The 27,870-nt window shown below is 44.7% G+C and overlaps 24 non-coding genes and 1 pseudogene across 24 annotated transcripts; 15 read left to right on the top strand and 10 right to left on the bottom strand.

Annotated features, from left to right (window-relative positions):
* The first annotated feature begins 12,343 nt into the window (after positions 1-12,343).
* LOC135017602 (U1 spliceosomal RNA) lies at positions 12,344-12,507 on the top strand. Its single transcript, XR_010215399.1, has one exon. It is a non-coding gene; the product is annotated as a U1 spliceosomal RNA (small nuclear RNA).
* Positions 12,508-13,479: 972 nt separating this feature from the next.
* On the top strand, positions 13,480-13,644 carry LOC135017472 (U1 spliceosomal RNA). The gene has a single exon (XR_010215292.1). It is a non-coding gene; the product is annotated as a U1 spliceosomal RNA (small nuclear RNA).
* Positions 13,645-13,796: 152 nt separating this feature from the next.
* Positions 13,797-13,959, top strand: LOC135017515 (U1 spliceosomal RNA). Its single transcript, XR_010215327.1, has one exon. It is a non-coding gene; the product is annotated as a U1 spliceosomal RNA (small nuclear RNA).
* Positions 13,960-14,630: 671 nt separating this feature from the next.
* On the top strand, positions 14,631-14,795 carry LOC135017428 (U1 spliceosomal RNA). Its single transcript, XR_010215253.1, has one exon. It is a non-coding gene; the product is annotated as a U1 spliceosomal RNA (small nuclear RNA).
* Positions 14,796-14,947: 152 nt separating this feature from the next.
* LOC135017473 (U1 spliceosomal RNA) lies at positions 14,948-15,110 on the top strand. Its single transcript, XR_010215293.1, has one exon. It is a non-coding gene; the product is annotated as a U1 spliceosomal RNA (small nuclear RNA).
* A 674-nt stretch (positions 15,111-15,784) lies between these two features.
* LOC135017610 (U1 spliceosomal RNA) lies at positions 15,785-15,948 on the top strand. The gene has a single exon (XR_010215407.1). It is a non-coding gene; the product is annotated as a U1 spliceosomal RNA (small nuclear RNA).
* A 152-nt stretch (positions 15,949-16,100) lies between these two features.
* LOC135017498 (U1 spliceosomal RNA) lies at positions 16,101-16,263 on the top strand. Its single transcript, XR_010215315.1, has one exon. It is a non-coding gene; the product is annotated as a U1 spliceosomal RNA (small nuclear RNA).
* A 674-nt stretch (positions 16,264-16,937) lies between these two features.
* LOC135017331 (U1 spliceosomal RNA) lies at positions 16,938-17,101 on the top strand. The gene has a single exon (XR_010215160.1). It is a non-coding gene; the product is annotated as a U1 spliceosomal RNA (small nuclear RNA).
* Positions 17,102-17,253: 152 nt separating this feature from the next.
* On the top strand, positions 17,254-17,416 carry LOC135017462 (U1 spliceosomal RNA). The gene has a single exon (XR_010215283.1). It is a non-coding gene; the product is annotated as a U1 spliceosomal RNA (small nuclear RNA).
* A 674-nt stretch (positions 17,417-18,090) lies between these two features.
* Positions 18,091-18,254, top strand: LOC135017330 (U1 spliceosomal RNA). Its single transcript, XR_010215159.1, has one exon. It is a non-coding gene; the product is annotated as a U1 spliceosomal RNA (small nuclear RNA).
* A 152-nt stretch (positions 18,255-18,406) lies between these two features.
* Positions 18,407-18,569, top strand: LOC135017461 (U1 spliceosomal RNA). Its single transcript, XR_010215282.1, has one exon. It is a non-coding gene; the product is annotated as a U1 spliceosomal RNA (small nuclear RNA).
* Positions 18,570-19,243: 674 nt separating this feature from the next.
* LOC135017349 (U1 spliceosomal RNA) lies at positions 19,244-19,407 on the top strand. Its single transcript, XR_010215177.1, has one exon. It is a non-coding gene; the product is annotated as a U1 spliceosomal RNA (small nuclear RNA).
* A 152-nt stretch (positions 19,408-19,559) lies between these two features.
* Positions 19,560-19,722, top strand: LOC135017443 (U1 spliceosomal RNA). Its single transcript, XR_010215266.1, has one exon. It is a non-coding gene; the product is annotated as a U1 spliceosomal RNA (small nuclear RNA).
* A 674-nt stretch (positions 19,723-20,396) lies between these two features.
* On the top strand, positions 20,397-20,560 carry LOC135017339 (U1 spliceosomal RNA). Its single transcript, XR_010215167.1, has one exon. It is a non-coding gene; the product is annotated as a U1 spliceosomal RNA (small nuclear RNA).
* Positions 20,561-20,712: 152 nt separating this feature from the next.
* LOC135017459 (U1 spliceosomal RNA) lies at positions 20,713-20,875 on the top strand. Its single transcript, XR_010215280.1, has one exon. It is a non-coding gene; the product is annotated as a U1 spliceosomal RNA (small nuclear RNA).
* An 825-nt stretch (positions 20,876-21,700) lies between these two features.
* Positions 21,701-21,863, bottom strand: LOC135017399 (U1 spliceosomal RNA). The gene has a single exon (XR_010215224.1). It is a non-coding gene; the product is annotated as a U1 spliceosomal RNA (small nuclear RNA).
* A 152-nt stretch (positions 21,864-22,015) lies between these two features.
* LOC135017355 (U1 spliceosomal RNA) lies at positions 22,016-22,179 on the bottom strand. Its single transcript, XR_010215183.1, has one exon. It is a non-coding gene; the product is annotated as a U1 spliceosomal RNA (small nuclear RNA).
* Positions 22,180-22,854: 675 nt separating this feature from the next.
* Positions 22,855-23,017, bottom strand: LOC135017415 (U1 spliceosomal RNA). The gene has a single exon (XR_010215240.1). It is a non-coding gene; the product is annotated as a U1 spliceosomal RNA (small nuclear RNA).
* Positions 23,018-23,169: 152 nt separating this feature from the next.
* On the bottom strand, positions 23,170-23,333 carry LOC135017286 (U1 spliceosomal RNA). The gene has a single exon (XR_010215116.1). It is a non-coding gene; the product is annotated as a U1 spliceosomal RNA (small nuclear RNA).
* Positions 23,334-24,018: 685 nt separating this feature from the next.
* On the bottom strand, positions 24,019-24,170 carry LOC135017542 (U1 spliceosomal RNA; annotated as a pseudogene).
* A 152-nt stretch (positions 24,171-24,322) lies between these two features.
* On the bottom strand, positions 24,323-24,486 carry LOC135017367 (U1 spliceosomal RNA). Its single transcript, XR_010215195.1, has one exon. It is a non-coding gene; the product is annotated as a U1 spliceosomal RNA (small nuclear RNA).
* A 674-nt stretch (positions 24,487-25,160) lies between these two features.
* On the bottom strand, positions 25,161-25,323 carry LOC135017398 (U1 spliceosomal RNA). Its single transcript, XR_010215223.1, has one exon. It is a non-coding gene; the product is annotated as a U1 spliceosomal RNA (small nuclear RNA).
* Positions 25,324-25,475: 152 nt separating this feature from the next.
* LOC135017394 (U1 spliceosomal RNA) lies at positions 25,476-25,639 on the bottom strand. Its single transcript, XR_010215219.1, has one exon. It is a non-coding gene; the product is annotated as a U1 spliceosomal RNA (small nuclear RNA).
* Positions 25,640-26,313: 674 nt separating this feature from the next.
* On the bottom strand, positions 26,314-26,476 carry LOC135017431 (U1 spliceosomal RNA). Its single transcript, XR_010215256.1, has one exon. It is a non-coding gene; the product is annotated as a U1 spliceosomal RNA (small nuclear RNA).
* A 152-nt stretch (positions 26,477-26,628) lies between these two features.
* On the bottom strand, positions 26,629-26,792 carry LOC135017607 (U1 spliceosomal RNA). Its single transcript, XR_010215404.1, has one exon. It is a non-coding gene; the product is annotated as a U1 spliceosomal RNA (small nuclear RNA).
* Between the last annotated feature and the right edge of the window lie 1,078 nt (positions 26,793-27,870).

The raw sequence follows: 27,870 nt of genomic DNA, 5'->3' as shown, positions 1-27,870 counted from the left end.
AAATGCAAAGGTACAATACAATTTTTCCTTGCCGATATCTCTCTTTTGCAAAGAGATAGGCATTGGAAAATTCAGGGCTATAACGTGTAGATGAAGCACTAACAGGAGGCTTTACAATTTTCATTCTAGTGTCTTTCGTTTGGGAGAAAAATGCAAAGGTACAATACAGCTTTTCCTTGCCGATATCTCTCTTTTGCAAAGAGATAGGCATTGGAAAATGCAGGGCTATAACGTGTAGATGAAGCACTAACGGGAGGCTTTAAAATTTTCATTCTAGTGTCTTTCGTTTGGGAGAAAAATGCAAAGGTACAATACAGCATTTCCTTGCCGATATCTCTCTTTTGCACAGAGATAGGCATTGGAAAATTCAGGGCTATAACGTGTAGATGAAGCACTAACAGGAGGCTTTAAAATTTTCATTCTAGTGTCTTTGGTTTGGGAGAAAAATGCAAAGGTACAATACAGCTTTTCCTTGCCGATATCTCTCTTTTGCAAAGAGATAGGCATTGGAAAATTCAGGGCTATAACGTGTAGATGAAGCACTAACAGGAGGCTTTAAAATTTTCATTCTAGTGTCCTTCGTTTGGGAGAAAAATGCAAAGGTACAATACAGCTTTTCCTTGCCGATATCTCTCTTTTGCAAAGAGATAGGCATTGGAAAATGCAGGGCTATAACGTGTAGATGAAGCACTAACAGGAGGCTTTAAAATTTTCATTCTAGTGTCTTTCGTTTGGGAGAAAAATGCAAAGGTACAATACAGCATTTCCTTGCCGATATCTCTCTTTTGCAAAGAGATAGGCATTGGAAAATTCAGGACTATTACGTGTAGATGAAGCACTAAAAGGAGGCTTTAAAATTTTCATTCTAGTGTCTTTCGTTTGGGAGAAAAATGCAAAAGTACAATGCAGCTTTTCCTTGCCGATATCTCTCTTTTGCAAAGAGATAGGCATTGGAAAATTCAGGGCTATAACGTGTAGATGAAGCACTAACAGGAGGCTTTACAATTTTCATTCTAGTGTCTTTCGTTTGGGAGAAAAATGCAAAGGTACAATGCAGCTTTTCCTTGCCGATATCTCTCTTTTGCAAAGAGATAGGCATTGGAAAATGCAGGGCTATAACGTGTAGATGAAGCACTAACAGGAGGCTTTAAAATTTTCATTCTAGTGTCTTTCGTTTGGGAGAAAAATGCAAAGGTACAATACAGCTTTTCCTTGCCGATATCTCTCTTTTGCAAAGAGATAGGCATTGGAAAATTCAGGGCTATAACGTGTAGATGAAGCACTAACAGGAGGCTTTAAAATTTTCATTCTAGTGTCTTTCGTTTGGGAGAAAAATGCAAAGGTACAATACAGTTTTTCCTTGCCGATATCTCTCTTTTGCAAAGAGATAGGCATTGGAAAATTCAGGGCTATAACGTGTAGATGAAGCACTAACAGGAGGCTTTACAATTTTCATTCTAGTGTCTTTCGTTTGGGAGAAAAATGCAAAGGTACAATGCAGCTTTTCCTTGCCGATATCTCTCTTTTGCAAAGTGATAGGCATTGGAAAATGCAGGGCTATAACGTGTAGATGAAGCACTAACAGGAGGCTTTAAAATTTTCATTCTAGTGTCTTTCGTTTGGGAGAAAAATGCAAAGGTACAATACAGCATTTCCTTGCCGATATCTCTCTTTTGCACAGAGATAGGCATTGGAAAATTCAGGGCTATAACGTGTAGATGAAGCATTAACAGGAGGCTTTAAAATTTTCATTCTAGTGTCTTTCGTTTGGGAGAAAAATGCAAAAGTACAATGCAGCTTTTCCTTGCCGATATCTCTCTTTTGCAAAGAGATAGGCATTGGAAAATTCAGGGCTATAACGTGTAGATGAAGCACTAATAGGAGGCTTTAAAATTTTCAATCTAGTGTCCTTCGTTTGGGAGAAAAATGCAAAGGTACAATGCAGCTTTTCCTTGCCGATATCTCTCTTTTGCAAAGAGATAGGCATTGGAAAATGCAGGGCTATAACGTGTAGATGAAGCACTAACGGGAGGCTTTAAAATTTTCATTCTAGTGTCTTTCGTTTGGGAGAAAAATGCAAAGGTACAATACAGCATTTCCTTGCCGATATCTCTCTTTTGCACAGAGATAGGCATTGGAAAATTCAGGGCTATAACGTGTAGATGAAGCACTAACAGGAGGCTTTAAAATTTTCATTCTAGTGTCTTTCGTTTGGGAGAAAAATGCAAAGGTACAATACAGCTTTTCCTTGCCGATATCTCTCTTTTGCAAAGAGATAGGCATTGGAAAATTCAGGGCTATAACGTGTAGATGAAGCACTAACAGGAGGCTTTAAAATTTTCATTCTAGTGTCTTTCGTTTGGGAGAAAAATGCAAAGGTACAATACAGCATTTCCTTGCCGATATCTCTCTTTTGCAAAGAGATAGGCATTGGAAAATTCAGGACTATTACGTGTAGATGAAGCACTAACAGGAGGCTTTAAAATTTTCATTCTAGTGTCTTTCGTTTGGGAGAAAAATGCAAAGGTACAATACAGTTTTTCCTTGCCGATATCTCTCTTTTGCAAAGAGATAGGCATTGGAAAATTCAGGGCTATAACGTGTAGATGAAGCACTAACAGGAGGCTTTACAATTTTCATTCTAGTGTCTTTCGTTTGGGAGAAAAATGCAAAGGTACAATACAGCTTTACCTTGCCGATATCTCTCTTTTGCAAAGAGATAGGCATTTGAAAATGCAGGGCTATAACGTGTAGATGAAGCACTAACAGGAGGCTTTAAAATTTTCATTCTAGTGTCTTTCGTTTGGGAGAAAAATGCAAAAGTACAATGCAGCTTTTCCTTGCCGATATCTCTCTTTTGCAAAGAGATAGGCATTGGAAAATTCAGGGCTATAACGTGTAGATGAAGCACTAACAGGAGGCTTTAAAATTTTCATTCTAGTGTCTTTCGTTTGGGAGAAAAATGCAAAGGTACAATACAGCTTTTCCTTGCCGATATCTCTCTTTTGCAAAGAGATAGGCATTGGAAAATTCAGGGCTATAACGTGTAGATGAAGCACTAACAGGAGGCTTTAAAATTTTCATTCTAGTGTCCTTCGTTTGGGAGAAAAATGCAAAGGTACAATACAGCTTTTCCTTGCCGATATCTCTCTTTTGCAAAGAGATAGGCATTGGAAAATGCAGGGCTATAACGTGTAGATGAAGCACTAACAGGAGGCTTTAAAATTTTCATTCTAGTGTCTTTCGTTTGGGAGAAAAATGCAAAGGTACAATACAGCATTTCCTTGCCGATATCTCTCTTTTGCAAAGAGATAGGCATTGGAAAATTCAGGACTATTACGTGTAGATGAAGCACTAAAAGGAGGCTTTAAAATTTTCATTCTAGTGTCTTTCGTTTGGGAGAAAAATGCAAAAGTACAATGCAGCTTTTCCTTGCCGATATCTCTCTTTTGCAAAGAGATAGGCATTGGAAAATTCAGGGCTATAACGTGTAGATGAAGCACTAACAGGAGGCTTTACAATTTTCATTCTAGTGTCTTTCGTTTGGGAGAAAAATGCAAAGGTACAATGCAGCTTTTCCTTGCCGATATCTCTCTTTTGCAAAGAGATAGGCATTGGAAAATGCAGGGCTATAACGTGTAGATGAAGCACTAACAGGAGGCTTTAAAATTTTCATTCTAGTGTCTTTCGTTTGGGAGAAAAATGCAAAGGTACAATACAGCTTTTCCTTGCCGATATCTCTCTTTTGCAAAGAGATAGGCATTGGAAAATTCAGGGCTATAACGTGTAGATGAAGCACTAACAGGAGGCTTTAAAATTTTCATTCTAGTGTCTTTCGTTTGGGAGAAAAATGCAAAGGTACAATACAGTTTTTCCTTGCCGATATCTCTCTTTTGCAAAGAGATAGGCATTGGAAAATTCAGGGCTATAACGTGTAGATGAAGCACTAACAGGAGGCTTTACAATTTTCATTCTAGTGTCTTTCGTTTGGGAGAAAAATGCAAAGGTACAATGCAGCTTTTCCTTGCCGATATCTCTCTTTTGCAAAGTGATAGGCATTGGAAAATGCAGGGCTATAACGTGTAGATGAAGCACTAACAGGAGGCTTTAAAATTTTCATTCTAGTGTCTTTCGTTTGGGAGAAAAATGCAAAGGTACAATACAGCATTTCCTTGCCGATATCTCTCTTTTGCACAGAGATAGGCATTGGAAAATTCAGGGCTATAACGTGTAGATGAAGCATTAACAGGAGGCTTTAAAATTTTCATTCTAGTGTCTTTCGTTTGGGAGAAAAATGCAAAAGTACAATGCAGCTTTTCCTTGCCGATATCTCTCTTTTGCAAAGAGATAGGCATTGGAAAATTCAGGGCTATAACGTGTAGATGAAGCACTAATAGGAGGCTTTAAAATTTTCAATCTAGTGTCCTTCGTTTGGGAGAAAAATGCAAAGGTACAATGCAGCTTTTCCTTGCCGATATCTCTCTTTTGCAAAGAGATAGGCATTGGAAAATGCAGGGCTATAACGTGTAGATGAAGCACTAACGGGAGGCTTTAAAATTTTCATTCTAGTGTCTTTCGTTTGGGAGAAAAATGCAAAGGTACAATACAGCATTTCCTTGCCGATATCTCTCTTTTGCACAGAGATAGGCATTGGAAAATTCAGGGCTATAACGTGTAGATGAAGCACTAACAGGAGGCTTTAAAATTTTCATTCTAGTGTCTTTCGTTTGGGAGAAAAATGCAAAGGTACAATACAGCTTTTCCTTGCCGATATCTCTCTTTTGCAAAGAGATAGGCATTGGAAAATTCAGGGCTATAACGTGTAGATGAAGCACTAACAGGAGGCTTTAAAATTTTCATTCTAGTGTCCTTCGTTTGGGAGAAAAATGCAAAGGTACAATACAGCTTTTCCTTGCTGATATCTCTCTTTTGCAAAGAGATAGGCATTGGAAAATGCAGGGCTATAACGTGTAGATGAAGCACTAACAGGAGGCTTTAAAATTTTCATTCTAGTGTCTTTCGTTTGGGAGAAAAATGCAAAGGTACAATACAGCATTTCCTTGCCGATATCTCTCTTTTGCAAAGAGATAGGCATTGGAAAATTCAGGACTATTACGTGTAGATGAAGCACTAAAAGGAGGCTTTAAAATTTTAATTCTAGTGTCTTTCGTTTGGGAGAAAAATGCAAAAGTACAATGCAGCTTTTCCTTGCCGATATCTCTCTTTTGCAAAGAGATAGGCATTGGAAAATTCAGGGCTATAACGTGTAGATGAAGCACTAACAGGAGGCTTTACAATTTTCATTCTAGTGTCTTTCGTTTGGGAGAAAAATGCAAAGGTACAATGCAGCTTTTCCTTGCCGATATCTCTCTTTTGCAAAGAGATAGGCATTGGAAAATGCAGGGCTATAAGGTGTAGATGAAGCACTAACAGGAGGCTTTAAAATTTTCATTCTAGTGTCTTTCGTTTGGGAGAAAAATGCAAAGGTACAATACAGCTTTTCCTTGCCGATATCTCTCTTTTGCAAAGAGATAGGCATTGGAAAATTCAGGGCTATAACGTGTAGATGAAGCACTAACAGGAGGCTTTAAAATTTTCATTCTAGTGTCTTTCGTTTGGGAGAAAAATGCAAAAGTACAATGCAGCTTTTCCTTGCCGATATCTCTCTTTTGCAAAGAGATAGGCATTGGAAAATTCAGGGCTATAACGTGTAGATGAAGCACTAACAGGAGGCTTTACAATTGTCATTCTAGTGTCTTTCGTTTGGGAGAAAAATGCAAAGGTACAATGCAGCTTTTCCTTGCCGATATCTCTCTTTTGCAAAGAGATAGGCATTGGAAAATGCAGGGCTATAACGTGTAGATGAAGCACTAACAGGAGGCTTTAAAATTTTCATTCTAGTGTCTTTCGTTTGGGAGAAAAATGCAAAGGTACAATACAGCATTTCCTTGCCGATATCTCTCTTTTGCAAAGAGATAGGCATTGGAAAATTCAGGACTATTACGTGTAGATGAAGCACTAAAAGGAGGCTTTAAAATTTTCATTCTAGTGTCTTTCGTTTGGGAGAAAAATGCAAAAGTACAATGCAGCTTTTCCTTGCCGATATCTCTCTTTTGCAAAGAGATAGGCATTGGAAAATTCAGGGCTATAACGTGTAGATGAAGCACTAACAGGAGGCTTTACAATTTTCATTCTAGTGTCTTTCGTTTGGGAGAAAAATGCAAAGGTACAATGCAGCTTTTCCTTGCCGATATCTCTCTTTTGCAAAGAGATAGGCATTGGAAAATGCAGGGCTATAACGTGTAGATGAAGCACTAACAGGAGGCTTTAAAATTTTCATTCTAGTGTCTTTCGTTTGGGAGAAAAATGCAAAGGTACAATACAGCTTTTCCTTGCCGATATCTCTCTTTTGCAAAGAGATAGGCATTGGAAAATTCAGGGCTATAACGTGTAGATGAAGCACTAACAGGAGGCTTTAAAATTTTCATTCTAGTGTCTTTCGTTTGGGAGAAAAATGCAAAGGTACAATACAGTTTTTCCTTGCCGATATCTCTCTTTTGCAAAGAGATAGGCATTGGAAAATTCAGGGCTATAACGTGTAGATGAAGCACTAACAGGAGGCTTTACAATTTTCATTCTAGTGTCTTTCGTTTGGGAGAAAAATGCAAAGGTACAATACAGCTTTTCCTTGCCGATATCTCTCTTTTGCAAAGAGATAGGCATTGAAAAATGCAGGGCTATAACGTGTAGATGAAGCACTAACAGGAGGCTTTAAAATTTTCATTCTAGTGTCTTTCGTTTGGGAGAAAAATGCAAAGGTACAATACAGCATTTCCTTGCCGATATCTCTCTTTTGCAAAGAGATAGGCATTGGAAAATTCAGGACTATTACGTGTAGATGAAGCACTAACAGGAGGCTTTAAAATTTTCATTCTAGTGTCTTTCGTTTGGGAGAAAAATGCAAAGGTACAATACAGTTTTTCCTTGCCGATATCTCTCTTTTGCAAAGAGATAGGCATTGGAAAATTCAGGGCTATAACGTGTAGATGAAGCACTAACAGGAGGCTTTACAATTTTCATTCTAGTGTCTTTCGTTTGGGAGAAAAATGCAAAGGTACAATACAGCTTTTCCTTGCCGATATCTCTCTTTTGCAAAGAGATAGGCATTTGAAAATGCAGGGCTATAACGTGTAGATGAAGCACTAACAGGAGGCTTTAAAATTTTCATTCTAGTGTCTTTCGTTTGGGAGAAAAATGCAAAAGTACAATGCAGCTTTTCCTTGCCGATATCTCTCTTTTGCAAAGAGATAGGCATTGGAAAATTCAGGGCTATAACGTGTAGATGAAGCACTAACAGGAGGCTTTACAATTTTCATTCTAGTGTCTTTCGTTTGGGAGAAAAATGCAAAGGTACAATGCAGCTTTTCCTTGCCGATATCTCTCTTTTGCAAAGAGATAGGCATTGGAAAATGCAGGGCTATAACGTGTAGATGAAGCACTAACAGGAGGCTTTAAAATTTTCATTCTAGTGTCTTTCGTTTGGGAGAAAAATGCAAAGGTACAATACAGCTTTTCCTTGCCGATATCTCTCTTTTGCAAAGAGATAGGCATTGGAAAATTCAGGGCTATAACGTGTAGATGAAGCACTAACAGGAGGCTTTAAAATTTTCATTCTAGTGTCCTTCGTTTGGGAGAAAAATGCAAAGGTACAATACAGCTTTTCCTTGCCGATATCTCTCTTTTGCAAAGAGATAGGCATTGGAAAATTCAGGGCTATAACGTGTAGATGAAGCACTAATAGGAGGCTTTAAAATTTTCAATCTAGTGTCCTTCGTTTGGGAGAAAAATGCAAAGGTACAATACAGCTTTTCCTTGCCGATATCTCTCTTTTGCAAAGAGCTAGGCATTGGAAAATTCAGGGCAATAACGTGTAGATGAAGCACTAACAGGAGGCTTTAAAATTTTCATTCTAGTGTCTTTCGTTTGGGAGAAAAATGCAAAGGTACAATACAATTTTTCCTTGCCGATATCTCTCTTTTGCAAAGAGATAGGCATTGGAAAATTCAGGGCTATAACGTGTAGATGAAGCACTAACAGGAGGCTTTACAATTTTCATTCTAGTGTCTTTCGTTTGGGAGAAAAATGCCAAGGTACAATACAGCTTTTCCTTGCCGATATCTCTCTTTTGCAAAGAGATAGGCATTGGAAAATGCAGGGCTATAACGTGTAGATGAAGCACTAACAGGAGGCTTTAAAATTTTCATTCTAGTGTCTTTCGTTTGGGAGAAAAATGCAAAGGTACAATACAGCATTTCCTTGACGATATCTCTCTTTTGCAAAGAGATAGGCATTGGAAAATTCAGGACTATTACGTGTAGATGAAGCACTAAAAGGAGGCTTTAAAATTTTCATTCTAGTGTCTTTCGTTTGGGAGAAAAATGCAAAAGTACATTGCAGCTTTTCCTTGCCGATATCTCTCTTTTGCAAAGAGATAGGCATTGGAAAATGCAGGGCTATAACGTGTAGATGAAGCACTAATAGGAGGCTTTAAAATTTTCAATCTAGTGTCCTTCGTTTGGGAGAAAAATGCAAAGGTACAATACAGCTTTTCCTTGCCAATATCTCTCTTTTGCAAAGAGCTAGGCATTGGAAAATGCAGGGCTATAACGTGTAGATGAAGCACTAACAGGAGGCTTTACAATTTTCATTCTAGTGTCTTTCGTTTGGGAGAAAAATGCAAAGGTACAATACAGTTTTTCCTTGCCGATATCTCTCTTTTGCAAAGAGATAGGCATTGGAAAATTCAGGGCTATAACGTGTAGATGAAGCACTAACAGGAGGCTTTACAATTTTCATTCTAGTGTCTTTCGTTTGGGAGAAAAATGCAAAGGTACAATACAGCTTTTCCTTGCCGATATCTCTCTTTTGCAAAGAGATAGGCATTGGAAAATGCAGGGCTATAACGTGTAGATGAAGCACTAACAGGAGGCTTTAAAATTTTCATTCTAGTGTCTTTCGTTTGGGAGAAAAATGCAAAGGTACAATACAGCATTTCCTTGCCGATATCTCTCTTTTGCAAAGAGATAGGCATTGGAAAATTCAGGACTATTACGTGTAGATGAAGCACTAAAAGGAGGCTTTAAAATTTTCATTCTAGTGTCTTTCGTTTGGGAGAAAAATGCAAAAGTACAATGCAGCTTTTCCTTGCCGATATCTCTCTTTTGCAAAGAGCTAGGCATTGGAAAATTCAGGGCTATAACGTGTAGATGAAGCACTAACAGGAGGCTTTAAAATTTTCATTCTAGTGTCTTTCGTTTGGGAGAAAAATGCAAAGGTACAATACAGTTTTTCCTTGCCGATATCTCTCTTTTGCAAAGAGATAGGCATTGGAAGATTCAGGGCTATAACGTGTAGATGAAGCACTAACAGGAGGCTTTACAATTTTCATTCTAGTGTCTTTCGTTTGGGAGAAAAATGCAAAGGTACAATACAGCTTTTCCTTGCCGATATCTCTCTTTTGCAAAGAGATAGGCATTGGAAAATGCAGGGCTATAACGTGTAGATGAAGCACTAACAGGAGGCTTTACAATTTTCATTCTAGTGTCTTTCGTTTGGGAGAAAAATGCAAAGGTACAATACAGTTTTTCCTTGCCGATATCTCTCTTTTGCAAAGAGATAGGCATTGGAAAATTCAGGGCTATAACGTGTAGATGAAGCACTAACAGGAGGCTTTACAATTTTCATTCTAGTGTCTTTCGTTTGGGAGAAAAATGCAAAGGTACAATACAGCTTTTCCTTGCCGATATCTCTCTTTTGCAAAGAGATAGGCATTGGAAAATGCAGGGCTATAACGTGTAGATGAAGCACTAATAGGAGGCTTTAAAATTTTCATTCTAGTGTCTTTCGTTTGGGAGAAAAATGCAAAGGTACAATACAGCATTTCCTTGCCGATATCTCTCTTTTGCAAAGAGATAGGCATTGGAAAATTCAGGACTATTACGTGTAGATGAAGCACTAAAAGGAGGCTTTAAAATTTTCATTCTAGTGTCTTTCGTTTGGGAGAAAAATGCAAAAGTACAATGCAGCTTTTCCTTGCCGATATCTCTCTTTTGCAAAGAGATAGGCATTGGAAAATTCAGGGCTATAACGTGTAGATGAAGCACTAATAGGAGGCTTTAAAATTTTCAATCTAGTGTCCTTCGTTTGGGAGAAAAATGCAAAGGTACAATACAGCTTTTCCTTGCCAATATCTCTCTTTTGCAAAGAGCTAGGCATTGGAAAATGCAGGGCTATAACGTGTAGATGAAGCACTAACAGGAGGCTTTACAATTTTCATTCTAGTGTCTTTCGTTTGGGAGAAAAATGCAAAGGTACAATGCAGCATTTCCTTGCCGATATCTCTCTTTTGCAAAGAGATAGGCATTGGAAAATGCAGGGCTATAACGTGTAGATGAAGCACTAACAGGAGGCTTTAAAATTTTCATTCTAGTGTCTTTCGTTTGGGAGAAAAATGCAAAGGTACAATACAGCATTTCCTTGCCGATATCTCTCTTTTGCACAGAGATAGGCATTGGAAAATTCAGGGCTATAACGTGTAGATGAAGCACTAACAGGAGGCTTTAAAATTTTCATTCTAGTGTCTTTCGTTTGGGAGAAAAATGCAAAAGTACAATGCAGCTTTTCCTTGCCGATATCTCTCTTTTGCAAAGAGATAGGCATTGGAAAATTCAGGGCTATAACGTGTAGATGAAGCACTAATAGGAGGCTTTAAAATTTTCAATCTAGTGTCCTTCGTTTGGGAGAAAAATGCAAAGGTACAATACAGCTTTTCCTTGCCAATATCTCTCTTTTGCAAAGAGCTAGGCATTGGAAAATTCAGGGCTATAACGTGTAGATGAAGCACTAACAGGAGGCTTTAAAATTTTCATTCTAGTGTCTTTCGTTTGGGAGAAAAATGCAAAGGTACAATACAGTTTTTCCTTGCCGATATCTCTCTTTTGCAAAGAGATAGGCATTGGAAAATTCAGGGCTATAACGTGTAGATGAAGCACTAACAGGAGGCTTTACAATTTTCATTCTAGTGTCTTTCGTTTGGGAGAAAAATGCAAAGGTACAATACAGCTTTTCCTTGCCGATATCTCTCTTTTGCAAAGAGATAGGCATAGGAAAATGCAGGGCTATAACGTGTAGATGAAGCACTAACAGGAGGCTTTAAAATTTTCATTCTAGTGTCTTTCGTTTGGGAGAAAAATGCAAAGGTACAATACAGCATTTCCTTGCCGATATCTCTCTTTTGCAAAGAGATAGGCATTGGAAAATTCAGGACTATTACGTGTAGATGAAGCACTAAAAGGAGGCTTTAAAATTTTCATTCTAGTGTCTTTCGTTTGGGAGAAAAATGCAAAAGTACAATGCAGCTTTTCCTTGCCGATATCTCTCTTTTGCAAAGAGATAGGCATTGGAAAATTCAGGGCTATAACGTGTAGATGAAGCACTAATAGGAGGCTTTAAAATTTTCAACCTAGTGTCCTTCGTTTGGGAGAAAAATGCAAAGGTACAATACAGCTTTTCCTTGCCAATATCTCTCTTTTGCAAAGAGCTAGGCATTGGAAAATGCAGGGCTATAACGTGTAGATGAAGCACTAACAGGAGGCTTTACAATTTTCATTCTAGTGTCTTTCGTTTGGGAGAAAAATGCAAAGGTACAATGCAGCTTTTCCTTGCCGATATCTCTCTTTTGCAAAGAGATAGGCATTGGAAAATGCAGGGCTATAACGTGTAGATGAAGCACTAACAGGAGGCTTTAAAATTTTCATTCTAGTGTCTTTCGTTTGGGAGAAAAATGCAAAGGTACAATACAGCATTTCCTTGCCGATATCTCTCTTTTGCACAGAGATAGGCATTGGAAAATTCAGGGCTATAACGTGTAGATGAAGCACTAACAGGAGGCTTTAAAATTTTCATTCTAGTGTCTTTCGTTTGGGAGAAAAATGCAAAGGTACAATACAGCTATTCCTTGCCGATATCTCTCTTTTGCAAAGAGATAGGCATTGGAAAATTCAGGGCTATAACGTGTAGATGAAGCACTAACAGGAGGCTTTAAAATTCATCTGCTGCAGGCCTTCCCCCAGGAATGCTTGCACTAGTTGTTGCATTTGGTTTGTTGTTTGGGGGTGCTTCAGTATTAGGCAGCCTTCTGCCCTCCCATGTTCATCTGAAAATATGTGTTCTCCCTGCAGTTGTTGTCCCCAGATGAGAGTTCCCTTGTGCTGCCTCAGTTGAATCTCCTTTACTTGACAGAGATGTGCCTGAGCAGCGGCCCTCCCCAGCCCTATCCCAAATCATACTTATTTTGCATAGGAGATACCATGGTCATGAAGATTGTTCTCCCAGGGTGAGGTTCATTCATTGTATTCTGGGTATGCTGACCCCTGTGATTTCCCCAAATGTGGGAAACTCGACTGCATTATTTGTGGTAGTGGGGGACTGTGTTTGTGCTTTCCTCTGGTCAGCTCTGGTAAAAGTCAGATTTATTTGTCTCAGATCTTCCTCTAGCCTTGTTCTTCTTTCGAGAGTTCCCTTGTGCTGCCTCAGTTGGATCTCTTTCACTTGACAGGGGGGTGCCCGAGCAGCGACCCTCCCCAGCTCTAGCCCAACTCCTACTTACCTGCCAGGTGAGATACTATGATCATAAAGGTGCTTCTCCCAGGGCAAGGCTCACCCATTGCACTCTGATTTCCCCAAATGTGGGAAGCTTGACTGCATAATTTGTGTTTCCCCTGGTCGGCTCTCGTATAATTCAGATCTCTTTGTCTCAGGTCTCTCTCCAGCCTAGTTTGCTGTCTGTTTCCACTTCTTTTTTCATGAGCCCCTCCCTTTTATACCCTTGTGCACTATCCTGACTTCTCCTCCTGTCTGCTTACTTTGTGCCTTCCAATGCACAATGCAAACTACAGGTAGTGCTGCAGGGCCCACACCCTTTTACTTGCCGTACAGAGCAGCTCTGGAGCTGTTACAGTGCCCAGCTGCTGCAAGAAATCAGCTTGAATGCTTCAGGGGCTGGGGCATAGCCAACATGAGCTCCACACCGAAGGAGGGTGGAGGTGTTTAATGCGAACTAGGGGTCATCCAAGCGCCGCAAAAGGCCGCCATGCCCTGCACGCCCCTTTTCTCTTTTCATATGCAGACGAGGGTTGAAGCCAACTTTGACCCACTGCTTGGATGACATCACCGTATGCAAATCCATCTGCTGCAGGCCTTCCCCCAGGAATGCTTGCACTAGTTGTTGCATTTGGTTTGTTGTTTGGGGGTGCTTCAGTATTAGGCAGCCTTCTGCCCTCCCATGTTCATCTGAAAATATGTGTTCTCCCTGCAGTTGTTGTCCCCAGATGAGAGTTCCCTTGTGCTGCCTCAGTTGAATCTCCTTTACTTGACAGAGATGTGCCTGAGCAGCGGCCCTCCTCAGCCCTATCCTAAATCATACTTATTTTGCATAGGAGATACCATGGTCATGAAGATTGTTCTCCCAGGGTGAGGTTCATTCATTGCATTCTGGGTATGCTGACCCCTGTGATTTTCCCAAATTTGGGGAAACTCGACTGCATTATTTGTGGTAGTGGGGGACTGTGTTTGTGCTTTCCTCTGGTCAGCTCTGGTAAAAGTCAGATTTCTTTGTCTCAGATCTTCCTCTAGCCTTGTTCTTCTTTCGAGAGTTTCCTTGTGCTGCCTCAGTTGGATCTCCTTCACTTGACAGGGGGGTGCCCGAGCAGCGACCCTCCCAAGCTCTAGCCCAACTCCTACTTACCTGCCAGGTGAGATACTATAATCAGGAAGGTGCATCTCCCAGGGCAAGGCTCACCCATTGCACTCTGGGTGTGCTGCTCCTGCGATTTCCCCAAATGTGGGAAACTTGACTGCATAATTTGTGTTTCCCCTGGTCGGCTCTCGTATAATTCAGATCTCTTTGTCTCAGGTCTCTCTCCAGCCTAGTTTGCTGTCTGTTTCAACTTCTCTTTTCTTGAGCCGCTCCCTTCTATGCCCTTGCGCACTATCCTGACTTCTCCCGTCTGCTTACTTTGTGCCTTCCAATGCACAATGCAAACTACAGGTAGTGCTGCAGGGCCCACACCCTTTTACTTGCCGTTCAGAGCAGCTCTGGAGCTGTTACAGTGCCCAGCTGCTGCAATAAATCAGCTTGAATGCTTCAGGGGATGGGGCATGGCAAACATGAGCCCCACACCAAAGGAGGGTGGGGGTGTTTAATGCGAACTAGGGGTCATCCAAGCACCGCAAAAGGCCGCCATGCCCTGCACGCCCCTTTTCTCTTTTCATATGCAGATGAGGGTTGAAGCCAACTTTGACCCACTGCTTGGATGACATCACCGTATGCAAATCCGTCTTCTGCAGAACTTCCCCCAGGAATGCTTGCACTAGTTGTTGCATTTGGTTTGTTGTTTGGGGGTGCTTCAGTATTAGGCAGCCTTCTGCCCTCCCATGTTCATCTGAAAATATGTGTTCTCCCTGCAGTTGTTGTCCCCAGATGAGAGTTCCCTTGTGCTGCCTCAGTTGAATCTCCTTTACTTGACAGAGATGTGCATGAGCAGCGGCCCTCCCCAGCCCTATCCCAAATCATACTTATTTTGCATAGGAGATACCATGGTCATGAAGATTACTCTCCCAGGGTGAGGTTCATTCATTGCATTCTGGGTATGCTGACCCCTGTGATTTCCCCAAATGTGGGAAACGCGACTGCTTTATTTGTTGGTAGTGGGGGACTGTGTTTGTGTTTTCCTCTGGTCAGCTCTGGTAAAAGTCAAATTTCTTTGTTTCAGATCTTCCTCTAGCCTTGTTCTTCTTTCGAGAGTTTCCTTGTGCTGCCTCAGTTGGATCTCCTTCACTTGACAGGGGGGTGCCCGAGCAGCGACCCTCCCCAGCTCTAGCCCAACTCCTACTTACCTGCCAGGTGAGATACTATGATCATGAAGGTGCTTCTCCCAGGGCAAGGCTCACCCATTGCACTCTGGTTGTGCTGCCCCTGCGATTTCCCCAAATGTGGGAAACTTGACTGCATAATTTGTGTTTCCCCTGGTCAGGTCTCGTATAATTCAGATCTCTTTGTCTCAGGTCTCTCTCCAGCCTAGTTTGCTGTCTGTTTCAACTTCTCTTTTCTTGAGCCGCTCCCTTTTATACCCTTGTGCACTATCCTGACTTCTCCTCCTGTCTGCTTACTTTGTGCCTTCCAATGCGCAATGCAAACTACAGGTAGTGCTGCAGGGCCCACACCCTTTTACTTGCCTTACTGAACAGCTCTGGAGCTGTTACAGTGCCAAGCTGCTGCAAGAAATCAGCTTGAATGCTTCAGGGGATGGGGCATGGCCAACATGAGCCCCACACCGAAGGAGGGTGGAGGTGTTTAATGCGAACTAAGGGTCATCCAAGCGCCGCAAAAGGCCGCCATGCCCTGCATACCCCTTTTCTCTTTTCATATGCAGATGAGGGTTCCAGCCAACTTTGGCCCACTGCTTGGATGACATCACCGTATGCAATTCCGTCTTCTGCAGAACTTCCCCCAGGAATGCTTGTACTAGTTGTTGCATTTGGTTTGTTGTTTGGGGGTGCTTCAGTATTAGGCAGCCTTCTGCCCTCCCATGTTCATCTGAAAATATGTGTTCTCCCTGCAGTTGTTGTCCCCAGATGAGAGTTTCCTTGTGCTGCCTCAGTTGAATCTCCTTTACTTGACAGAGATGTGCATGAGCAGCGGCCCTCCCCAGCCCTATCCCAAATCATACTTATTTTGCATAGGAGATACCATGGTCATGAAGATTGTTCTCCCAGGGTGAGGTTCATTCATTGCATTTTGGGTATGCTGACCCCTGTGATTTCCCCAAATGTGGGAAACTCGACTGCATTATTTGTGGTAGTGGGGGACTGTGTTTGTGCTTTCCTCTGGTCAGCTCTGGAAAAAGTCAGATTTCTTTGTCTCAGATCTTCCTCTAGCCTTGTTCTTCTTTCGAGAGTTCCCTTGTGCTGCCTCAGTTGGATCTCTTTCACTTGACAGGGGGGTGCCCGAACAGCGACTTTCCCCAGCTCTAGCCCAACTCCTACTTACCTGCCAGGTGAGATACTATGATCATGAAGGTGCTTCTCCCAGGGCAAGGCTCACCCATTGCACTCTGAGTGTGCTGCCCCTGCGATTTCCCCAAATGTGGGAAACTTGACTGCATAATTTGTGTTTCCCCTGGTCGGCTCTCGTATAATTCAGATCTCTTTGTCTCAGGTCTCTCTCCAGCCTAGTTTGCTGTCTGTTTCCACTTCTCTTTTCTTCAGCCGCTCCCTTCTATACCCTTGTGCACTATCCTGACTTCTCCTCCCGTCTGCTTACTTTGTGCCTTCCAATGCACAATGCACACTACATGTAGTGCTGCAGGGCCCACACCCTTTTACTTGCCTTACAGAGCAGCTCTGGAGCTGTTACAGTGCCCAGCTGCTGCAAGAAATCAGCTTGAATGCTTCAGGGGATGGGGCATGGCCAACATGAGCCCCACACCAAAGGAGGGTGGAGGTGTTTAATGCGAACTAGGGGTCATCCAAGCACCGCAAAAGGCCGCCATGCCCTGCACGCCCCTTTTCTCTTTTCATATGCAGATGAGGGTTGAAGCCAACTTTGACCCACTGCTTGGATGACATCACCGTATGCAAATCCGTCTTCTGCAGAACTTCCCCCAGGAATGCTTGCACTAGTTGTTGCATTTGGTTTGTTGTTTGGGGGTGCTTCAGTATTAGGCAGCCTTTTGCCCTCCCATGTTCATCTGAAAATATGTGTTCTCCCTGCAGTTGTTGTCCCAAGATGAGAGTTCCCTTGTGCTGCCTCAGTTGAATCTCCTTTACTTGACAGAGATGTGCATGAGCAGCGGCCCTCCCCAGCCCTATTCCAAATCATACTTATTTTGCATAGGAGATACCATGGTCATGAAGATTTTTCTCCCAGGGTGAGGTTCATTCATTGCATTTTGGGTATGCTGACCCCTGTGATTTCCCCAAATGTGGGAAACTTGACTGCATTATTTGTGGTAGTGGGAGACTGTGTTTGTGCTTTCCTCTGGTCAGCTCTGGTAAAAGTCAGATTTCTTTGTCTCAGATTTTCCTTTAGCCTTGTTCTTCTTTCGAGAGTTCCCTTGTGCTGCCTCAGTTGGATCTCCTTCACTTTACAGGGGGGTACCCGAGCAGCGACCCTCCCCAGCTCTAGCCCAACTCCTACTTACCTGCCAGGTGAGATACTATGATCATGAAGGTGCTTCTCCCAGGGCAAGGCTCACCCATTGTACTCTGGGTGTGCTGCTCCTGCGATTTCCCCAAATGTGGGAAACTTGACTGCATAATTTGTGTTTCCCCTGGTCGGCTCTCGTATAATTCAGATCTCTTTGTCTCAGGTCTCTCTCCAGCCTAGTTTGCTGTCTGTTTCCACTTCTCTTTTCTTCAGCCGCTCCCTTCTATACCCTTGTGCACTATCCTGACTTCTCCTCCCGTCTGCTTACTTTGTGCCTTCCAATGCACAATGCAAACTACAGGTAGTGCTGCAGGGCCCACACCCTTTTACTTGCCTTACAGAGCAGCTCTGGAGCTGTTACAGTGCCCAGCTGCTGCAAGAAATCAGCTTGAATGCTTCAGGGGCTGGGGCATAGCCAACATGAGCCCCACACCGAAGGAGGGTGGAGGTGTTTAATGCAAACTAGGGGTCAGACAAGCGCCGCAAAAGGCCACCATGCCCTGCACGCCCCTTTTCTGTTTTCATATGCAGACGAGGGTTGAAGCCAACTTTGACCCACTGCTTGGATGACATCACCATATGCAAATCCATCTGCGGCAGGCCTTCCCCCAGGAATGCTTGCACTAGTTGTTGCATTTGGTTTGTTGTTTGGAGGTGCTTCAGTATTAGGCAGCCTTCTGCCCTCCCATGTTCATCTGAAAATATGTGTTCTCCCTGCAGTTGTTGTCCCAAGATGAGAGTTCCCTTGTGCTGCCTCAGTTGAATCTCCTTTACTTGACAGAGATGTGCATGAGCAGCGGCCCTCCCCAGCCCTATTCCAAATCATACTTATTTTGCATAGGAGATACCATGGTCATGAAGATTTTTCTCCCAGGGTGAGGTTCATTCATTGCATTTTGGGTATGCTGACCCCTGTGATTTCCCCAAATGTGGGAAACTTGACTGCATTATTTGTGGTAGTGGGAGACTGTGTTTGTGCTTTCCTCTGGTCAGCTCTGGTAAAAGTCAGATTTCTTTGTCTCAGATTTTCCTTTAGCCTTGTTCTTCTTTCGAGAGTTCCCTTGTGCTGCCTCAGTTGGATCTCCTTCACTTTACAGGGGGGTACCCGAGCAGCGACCCTCCCCAGCTCTAGCCCAACTCCTACTTACCTGCCAGGTGAGATACTATGATCATGAAGGTGCTTCTCCCAGGGCAAGGCTCACCCATTGTACTCTGGGTGTGCTGCTCCTGCGATTTCCCCAAATGTGGGAAACTTGACTGCATAATTTGTGTTTCCCCTGGTCGGCTCTCGTATAATTCAGATCTCTTTGTCTCAGGTCTCTCTCCAGCCTAGTTTGCTGTCTGTTTCCACTTCTCTTTTCTTCAGCCGCTCCCTTCTATACCCTTGTGCACTATCCTGACTTCTCCTCCCGTCTGCTTACTTTGTGCCTTCCAATGCACAATGCAAACTACAGGTAGTGCTGCAGGGCCCACACCCTTTTACTTGCCTTACAGAGCAGCTCTGGAGCTGTTACAGTGCCCAGCTGCTGCAAGAAATCAGCTTGAATGCTTCAGGGGATGGGGCATGGCCAACATGAGCCCCACACCAAAGGAAGGTGGAGGTGTTTAATGCGAACTAGGGGTCATCCAAGCACCGCAAAAAGCCGCCATGCCCTGCACGCCCCTTTTCTCTTTTCATATGCAGATGAGGGTTGAAGCCAACTTTGACCCACTGCTTGGATGACATCACCGTATGCAAATCCGTCTTCTGCAGAACTTCCCCCAGGAATGCTTGCACTAGTTGTTGCATTTGGTTTGTTGTTTGGGGGTGCTTCAGTATTAGGCAGCCTTCTGCCCTCCCATGTTCATCTGAAAAGATGTGGTCTCCCTGCAGTTGTTGTCCCCAGATGAGAGTTCCCTTGTGCTGCCTCAGTTGAATCTCCTTAACTTGACAGAGATGTGCCTGAGCAGCGGCCCACCCCAGCTCTATCCCAAATCATACTTATTTTGCATAGGACATACCATGGTCATGAAGATTATTCTCCCAGGGTGAGGTTCATTCATTGCATTCTGGGTATGCTGACCCCTGTGATTTCCCCAAATGTGGGAAACTCGACTGCTTTATTTGTGGTAGTGGGGGACTGTGTTTGTGTTTTCCTCTGGTCAGCTCTGGTAAAAGTCAGATTTCTTTGTTTCAGATCTTCCTCTAGCCCTGTTCTTCTTTTGAGAGTTCCCTTGTGCTGCCTCAGTTGGATCTCCTTCACTTGACAGGGGGGTGCCCGAGCAGAGACCCTCCCCAGCTCTAGCCCAACTCCTACTTACCTGCCAGGTGAGATACTATGATCATGATGGTGCTTCTCCCAGGGCAAGGCTCACCCATTGCACTCTGGGTGTGCTGCCCCTGCGATTTCCCCAAATGTGGGAAACTTGACTGCATAATTTGTGTTTCCCCTGGTCGGCTCTCGTATAATTCAGATCTCTTTGTCTCAGGTCTCTCTCCAGCCTAGTTTGCTGTCTGTTTCCACTTCTCTTTTCTTCAGCCGCTCCCTTCTATAACCTTGTGCACTATCCTGACTTCTCCTCCCGTCTGCTTACTTTGTGCCTTCCAATGCACAATGCAAACTACAGGTAGTGCTGCAGGGCCCACACCCTTTTACTTGCCTTACAGAGCAGCTCTGGAGCTGTTACAGTGCCCAGCTGCTGCAAGAAATCTGCTTGAATGCTTCAGGGGATGGGGCATGGCCAACATGAGCCCCACACCAAAAGAGGGTGGAGGTGTTTAATGCGAACTAGGGGTCATCCAAGCACCGCAAAAGGCCGCCATGCCCTGCACGCCCCTTTTCTCTTTTCATATGCAGACGAGGGTTGAAGCCAACTTTGACCCACTGCTTGGATGACATCACCATATGCAAATCCATCTGCGGCAGGCCTTCCCCCAGGAATGCATGCACTAGTTGTTGCATTTGGTTTGTTGTTTGGGGGTGCTTCAGTATTAGGCAGCCTTCTGCCCTCCCATGTTCATCTGAAAATATATGTTCTCCCTGCAGTTGTTGTCCCCAGATGAGAGTTCCCTTGTGTTGCCTCAGTTAAATCTCCTTTACTTGACAGAGATGTGCATGAGCAGCGGCCCTCCCCAGCCCTATTCCAAATCATACTTATTTTGCATAGGAGATACCATGGTCATGAAGATTTTTCTCCCAGGGTGAGGTTTATTCATTGCATTTTGGGTATGCTGACCCCTGTGATTTCCCCAAATGTGGGAAACTTGACTGCATTATTTGTGGTAGTGGGAGGCTGTGTTTGTGATTTCTTCTGGTCAGCTCTGGTAAAAGTCAGATTTCTTTGTCTCAGATTTTCCTTTAGCCTTGTTCTTCTTTCGAGAGTTCCCTTGTGCTGCCTCAGTTGGATCTCCTTCACTTTACAGGGGGGTACCCGAGCAGCGCCCCTCCCCAGCTCTAGCCCAACTCCTACTTACCTGCCAGGTGAGATACTATGATCATGAAGGTGCTTCTCCCAGGGCAAGGCTCACCCATTGTACTCTGGGTGTGCTGCTCCTGCGATTTCCCCAAATGTGGGAAACTTGACTGCATAATTTGTGTTTCCCCTGGTCGGCTCTCGTATAATTCAGATCTCTTTGTCTCAGGTCTCTCTCCAGCCTAGTTTGCTGTCTGTTTCCACTTCTCTTTTCTTCAGCCGCTCCCTTCTATACCCTTGTGCACTATCCTGACTTCTCCCGTCTGCTTACTTTGTGCCTTCCAATGCACAATGCAAACTACAGGTAGTGCTGCAGGGCCCACACCCTTTTACTTGCCTTACAGAGCAGCTCTGGAGCTGTTACAGTGGCCAGCTGCTGCAAGAAATCAGCTTGAATGCTTCAGGGGCTGGGGCATAGCCAACATGAGCCCCACACCGAAGGAGGGTGGAGGTGTTTAATGCAAACTAGGGGTCAGTCAAGCGCCGCAAAAGGCCACCATGCCCTGCACGCCCCTTTTCTGTTTTTATATGCAGACGAGGGTTGAAGCCACCTTTGACCCACTGCTTGGATGACATCACCATATGCAAATCCATCTGCGGCAGGCCTTCCCCCAGGAATGCTTGCACTAGTTATTGCATTTGGTTTGTTGTTTGGGGGTGCTTCAGTATTAGGCAGCCTTCTGCTCCACCCTCCTTTGGTGTGGGGCTCATGTTGGCCATGTCCCATCCCCTGAAGCATTCAAGCAGATTTCTTGCAGCAGCTGGGCACTGTAACAGCTCCAGAGACGCTCTGTAAGGCAAGTAAAAGGGTGTGGGCCCTGCAGCACTACCTGTAGTTTGCATTGTGCATTGGAAGGCACAAAGTAAGCAGACGGGAGGAGAAGTCAGGATAGTGCACAAGGGTATAGAAGGGAGCGGCTGAAGAAAAGAGAAGTGGAAACAGACAGCAAACTAGGCTGGAGAGAGATCTGAGACAAAGAGATCTGAATTATACGAGAGCCGACCAGGGGAAACACAAATTATGCAGTCAAGTTTCCCACATTTGGGGAAATCGCAGGGGCAGCACACCCAGAGTGCAATGGGTGAGCCTTGCCCTGGGAGAAGCACCTTCATGATCATAGTATCTCACCTGGCAGGTAAGTAGGAGTTGGGCTAGAGCTAGGGAGGGTCGCTGCTCGGGCACCCCCCTGTTAAGTGAAGGAGATCCAACTGAGGCAGCACAAGGGAACTCTCGAAAGAAGAACAAGGCTAAAGGAAAATCTGAAACAAAGAAATCTGACTTTTACCAGAGCTGACCAGAAGAAATCACAAACACAGCCTCCCACTACCACAAATAATGCAGTCGAGTTTCCCACATTTGGGGAAATCACAGGGGTCAGCATACCCAAAATGCAATGAATGAACCTCACCCTGGGAGAAAACTCTTCATGACCATGGTATCTCCTATGCAAAATAAGTATGATTTGGAAGAGGGCTGGGGAGGGCCGCTGCTCATGCACATCTCTGTCAAGTAAAGGAGATTCAACTGAGGCAGCACAAGGGAACTCTCATCTTGGGACAACAACTGCAGGGAGAACATATATTTTCAGATGAACATGGGAGGGCAGAAGGCTGCCTAATACTGAAGCACCCCCAAACAACAAACCAAAATGCAACAACTAGTGCAAGCATTCCTGGGGGAAGGCCTGCCGCAGATGGATTTGCATATGGTGATGTCATCCAAGCAGTTGGTCAAAGTTGGCTTCAACCCTCGTCTGCATATGAAAAGAGAAAAGGGGCGTGCAGGGCATGGTGGCCTTTTGCGGCGCTTGGCTGACCCCTAGTTTGCATTAAACACCTCCACCCTCCTTTGGTGTGGGGCTCATGTTGGCTATGCCCCAGCCCCTGAAGCATTCAAGCTGAATTCTTGCAGCAGCTGGGCACTGTAACAGCTCCAGAGCTGCTCTGTAAGGCAAGTAAAAGGGTGTGGGCCCTGCAGCACTACCTGTAGTTCGCATTGTGCGTTGGAAGGCACAAAGTAAGCAGACAGGAGGAGAAGTCAGGATAGTGCGCAAGGGCATAGAAGGGAGCGGCTCAAGAAAAGAGAAGTGGAAACAGACAGCAAACTAGGCTGGAGAGAGACCTGAGACAAAGAGATCTGAATTATACGAGAGCCGACCAGGGGAAACACAAATTATGCAGTCAAGTTTCCCACATTTGGGGAAATCGCAGGAGCAGCACACCCAGAGTGCAATGGGTGAGCCTTGCCCTGGGAGAAGCACCTTCATGATCATAGTATCTCACCTGGCAGGTAAGTAGGAGTTGGGCTAGAGCTGGGGAGGGTCGCTGCTCGGGTACCCCCCTGTAAAGTGAAGGAGATCCAACTGAGGCAGCACAAGGGAACTCTCGAAAGAAGAACAAGGCTAGAGGAAGATCTGAGACAAAGAAATCTGACTTTTACCAGAGCTGACCAGAGGAAAGCACAAACACAGTCCCCCACTACCACAAATAATGCAGTCAAGTTTCCCACATTTGGGGAAATCACAGAGGTCAGCATACCCAAAATGCAATGAATGAACCTCACCCTGGGAGAACAATCTTCATGACCATGGTATCTCCTATGCAAAATAAGTATGATTTGGAATAGGGCTGGGAAGGGCCGCTGCTCATGCACATCTCTGTCAAGTAAAGGAGATTCAACTGAGGCAGCACAAGGGAACTCTCATCTGGGGACAACAACTGCAGGGAGAACACATATTTTCAGATGAACATGGGAGGGCAGAAGGCTGCCTAATACTGAAGCACCCCCAAACAACAAACCAAATGCAACAACTAGTGCAAGCATTCCTGGGGGAAGTTCTGCAGAAGATGGATTTGCATACGGTGATGTCATCCAAGCAGTGGGTCAAAGTTGGCTTCAACCCTCATCTGCATATGAAAAGAGAAAAGGGGCGTGCAGGGCATGGCGGCCTTTTGCGGTGCTTGGATGACCCCTAGTTCGCATTAAACACCTCCACCCTCCTTCGGTGTGGGGCTCATGTTGGCTATGCCCCAGCCCCTGAAGCATTCAAGCTGATTTCTTGCAGCAGCTGGGCACTGTAACAGCTCCAGAGCTGCTCTGTAAGGCAAGTAAAAGGGTGTGGGCCCTGCAGCACTACCTGTAGTTTGCATTGTGCATTGGAAGGCACAAAGTAAGCAGATGGGAGGAGAAGTCAGGATAGTGCACAAGGGTATAGAAGGGAGCGGCTGAAGAAAAGAGAAGTGGAAACAGACAGCAAACTAGGCTGGAGAGAGACCTGAGACAAAGAGATCTGAATTATACGTGAGCCGACCAGGGGAAACACAAATTATGCAGTCAAGATTCCCACATTTGGGGAAATCGCAGGAGCATCACACCCAGAGTACAATGGGTGAGCCTTGCCCTGGGAGAAGCACCTTCATGATCATAGTATCTCACCTGGCAGGTAAGTAGGAGTTGGGCTAGAGCTGGGGAGGGTCGCTGCTCGGGTACCCCCCTGTAAAGTGAAGGAGATCCAACTGAGGCAGCACAAGGGAACTCTCGAAAGAAGAACAAGGCTAAAGGAAAATCTGAGACAAAGAAATCTGACTTTTACCAGAGCTGACCAGAGGAAAGCACAAACACAGTCTCCCACTACCACAAATAATGCAGTCAAGTTTCCGACATTTGGGGAAATCACAGGGGTCAGCATACCCAAAATGCAATGAATGAACCTCACCCTGGGAGAAAAATCTTCATGACCATGGTATCTCCTATGCAAAATAAGTATGATTTGGAATAGGGCTGGGGAGGGCCGCTGCTCATGCACATCTCTGTCAAGTAAAGGAGATTCAACTGAGGCAGCACAAGGGAACTCTCATCTTGGGACAACAACTGCAGGGAGAACATATATTTTCAGATGAACATGGGAGGGCAGAAGGCTGCCTAATACTGAAGCACCCCCAAACAACAAACCAAATGCAACAACTAGTGCAAGCATTCCTGGGGGAAGGCCTGCCGCAGATGGATTTGCATATGGTGATGTCATCCAAGCAGTGGGTCAAAGTTGGCTTCAACCCTCGTCTGCATATGAAAAGAGAAAAGGGGCGTGCAGGGCATGGTGGCCTTTTGCGGCGCTTGGCTGACCCCTAGTTTGCATTAAACACCTCCACCCTCCTTTGGTGTGGGGCTCATGTTGGCTATGCCCCAGCCCCTGAAGCATTCAAGCTGATTTCTTGCAGCAGCTGGGCACTGTAACAGCTCCAGAGCTGCTCTGTAAGGCAAGTAAAAGGGTGTGGGCCCTGCAGCACTACCTGTAGTTCGCATTGTGCATTGGAAGGCACAAAGTAAGCAGACGGGAGGAGAAGTCAGGATAGTGCACAAGGGTATAGAAGGGAGCGGCTGAAGAAAAGAGAAGTGGAAACAGACAGCAAACTAGGCTGGAGAGAGACCTGAGACAAAGAGATCTGAATTATACGAGAGCCGACCAGGGGAAACACAAATTATGCAGTCAAGTTTCCCACATTTGGGGAAATCGCAGGGGCAGCACACCCAGAGTGCAATGGGTGAGCCTTGCCCTGGGAGAAGCACCTTCATGATCATAGTATCTCACCTGGCAGGTAAGTAGGAGTTGGGCTAGAGCTGGGGAGGGTCGCTGCTCGGGTTCCCCCCTGTGAAGTGAAGGAGATCCAACTGAGGCAGCACCAGGGAACTCTCGAAAGAAGAACAAGGCTAGAGGAAGATCTGAGACAAAGAAATCTGACTTTTACCAGAGCTGACCAGAGGAAAGCACAAACACAGTCCCCCACTACCACAAATAATGCAGTCGAGTTTCCCACATTTGGGAAAATCACAGGGGTCAGCATACCCAGAATGCAATGAATGAACCTCACCCTGGGAGAACAATCTTCATGACCATGGTATCTCCTATGCAAAATAAGTATGATTTGGGATAGGGCTGGTGAGGGCCGCTGCTCAGGCACATCTCTGTCAAGCAAAGGAGATTCAACTGAGGCAGCACAAGGGAACTCTCATCTGGGGACAACAACTGCAGGGAGACCACATCTTTTCAGATGAACATGGGAGGGCGGAAGGCTGCCTAATACTGAAGCACCATCAAATATCAAACCATATGCAACAACTAGTACAAGCACTCCTGGGGGAAGGTCTGCAGCAGACGGATTTGCATATGGTGATGTTATCCAAGCAGTGGGCCAAAGTTGACTGGAACCCTCATCTGCATATGAAAAGAGAAAAGGGGCATGCAGGGCATGGCGGCCTTTTGCAGTGCTTGGATGACCCCTAGTTCGCATTAAACACCCCCACCCTCCTTTGGTGTGGGGCTCATGTTGGCCATGCCCCATCCCCTGAAGCATTCAAGCTGATTTCTTGCAGCAGCTGGGCACTGTAACAGCTCCAGAGCTGCTCTGTAAGGCAAGTAAAAGGGTGTGGGCCCTGAAGCACTACCTGTAGTTTGCATTGTGCATTGGAAGGCACAAAGTAAGCAGACGGGAGGAGAAGTCAGGATAGTGCACAAGGGTATAGAAGGGAGCGGCTGAAGAAAAGAGAAGTGGAAACAGACAGCAAACTAGGCTGGAGAGAGACCTGAGACAAAGAGATCTGAATTATACGAGAGCCGACCAAGGGAAACACAAATTATGCAGTCAAGTTTCCCACATTTGGGGAAATCGCAGGGGCAGCACACCCAGAGTGCAATGGGTGAGCCTTGCCCTGGGAGAAGCACCTTCATGATCATAGTATCTCACCTGGCAGGTAAGTAGAAGTTGGGCTAGAGCTGGGGAGGGTCGCTGCTCGGGTACCCCCCTGTAAAGTGAAGGAGATCCAACTGAGGCAGCACAAGGGAACTCTCGAAAGAAGAACAAGGCTAGAGGAAAATCTGAGACAAAGAAATCTGACTTTTACCAGAGCTGACCAGAGGAAAGCACAAACACAGTCCCCCACTACCACAAATAATGCAGTCAAGTTTCCCACATTTGGGGAAATCACAGGGGTCAGCATACCCAAAATGCAATGAATGAACCTCACCCTGGGAGAACAATCTTCATGACCATGGTATCTCCTATGCAAAATAAGTATGATTTGGAATAGGGCTGGGGAGGGCCGCTGCTCATGCACATCTCTGTCAAGTAAAGGAGATTCAACTGAGGCAGCACAAGGGAACTCTCATCTGGGGACAACAACTGCAGGGAGAACACATATTTTCAGATGAACATGGGAGGGCAGAAGGCTGCCTAATACTGAAGCACCCCCAAACAACAAACCAAATGCAACAACTAGTGCAAGCATTCCTGGGGGAAGTTCTGCAGAAGACGGATTTGCATACGGTGATGTCATCCAAGCAGTGGGTCAAAGTTGGCTTCAACCCTCATCTGCATATGAAAAGAGAAAATGGGCGTGCAGGGCATGGCGGCCTTTTGCGGTGCTTGGATGACCCCTAGTTCGCATTAAACACCTCCACCCTCCTTTAGTGTGGGGCTCATGTTGGCCATGCCCCATCCCCTGAAGCATTCAAGCTGATTTCTTGCAGCAGCTGGGCACTGTAACAGCTCCAGAGCTGCTCTGTAAGGCAAGTAAAAGGGTGTGGGCCCTGCAGCACTTCCTGTAGTTTGCATTGTGCATTGGAAGGCACAAAGTAAGCAGACTGGAGGAGAAGTCAGGATAGTGCACAAGGGTATAGAAGGGAGCGGCTGAAGAAAAGAGAAGTGGAAACAGACAGCAAACTAGGCTGGAGAGAGACCTGAGACAAAGAGATCTGAATTATACGAGAGCCGACCAGGGGAAACACAAATTATGCAGTCAAGTTTCCCACATTTGGGGAAATCGCAGGGGCAGCACACCCAGAGTGCAATGGGTGAGCCTTGCCCTGGGAGAAGCACCTTCATGTTAGCATAAAAATAAAGCCAGAAAATGAAGAGCTGTTTAATCAGTCAATTGGATTTTTTTGCCAGCATATTTCTTTTTTCTCTGCAACCCACTGCTAAATTGTGCTTCCTAGCTGTTTTTATAAAATCACTGAATCAAATCTAACTCTGATTACATCAGAGAAGGCCAGGTACCCTACACCATAACAGGGGTTTTCGAAATTTTGACTTGTCTACTTAAATATCACCAAAATCTGATCACAAGGTCAATTACGTCCCTGGGTGGGATTGAA

Source organism: Pseudophryne corroboree, unplaced genomic scaffold (assembly GCF_028390025.1).
Source record: "Pseudophryne corroboree isolate aPseCor3 unplaced genomic scaffold, aPseCor3.hap2 scaffold_316, whole genome shotgun sequence".
In the NCBI taxonomy this organism is placed as follows: domain Eukaryota; kingdom Metazoa; phylum Chordata; class Amphibia; order Anura; family Myobatrachidae; genus Pseudophryne; species Pseudophryne corroboree.
This window is presented reverse-complemented; position numbering and strand designations above follow the sequence as displayed.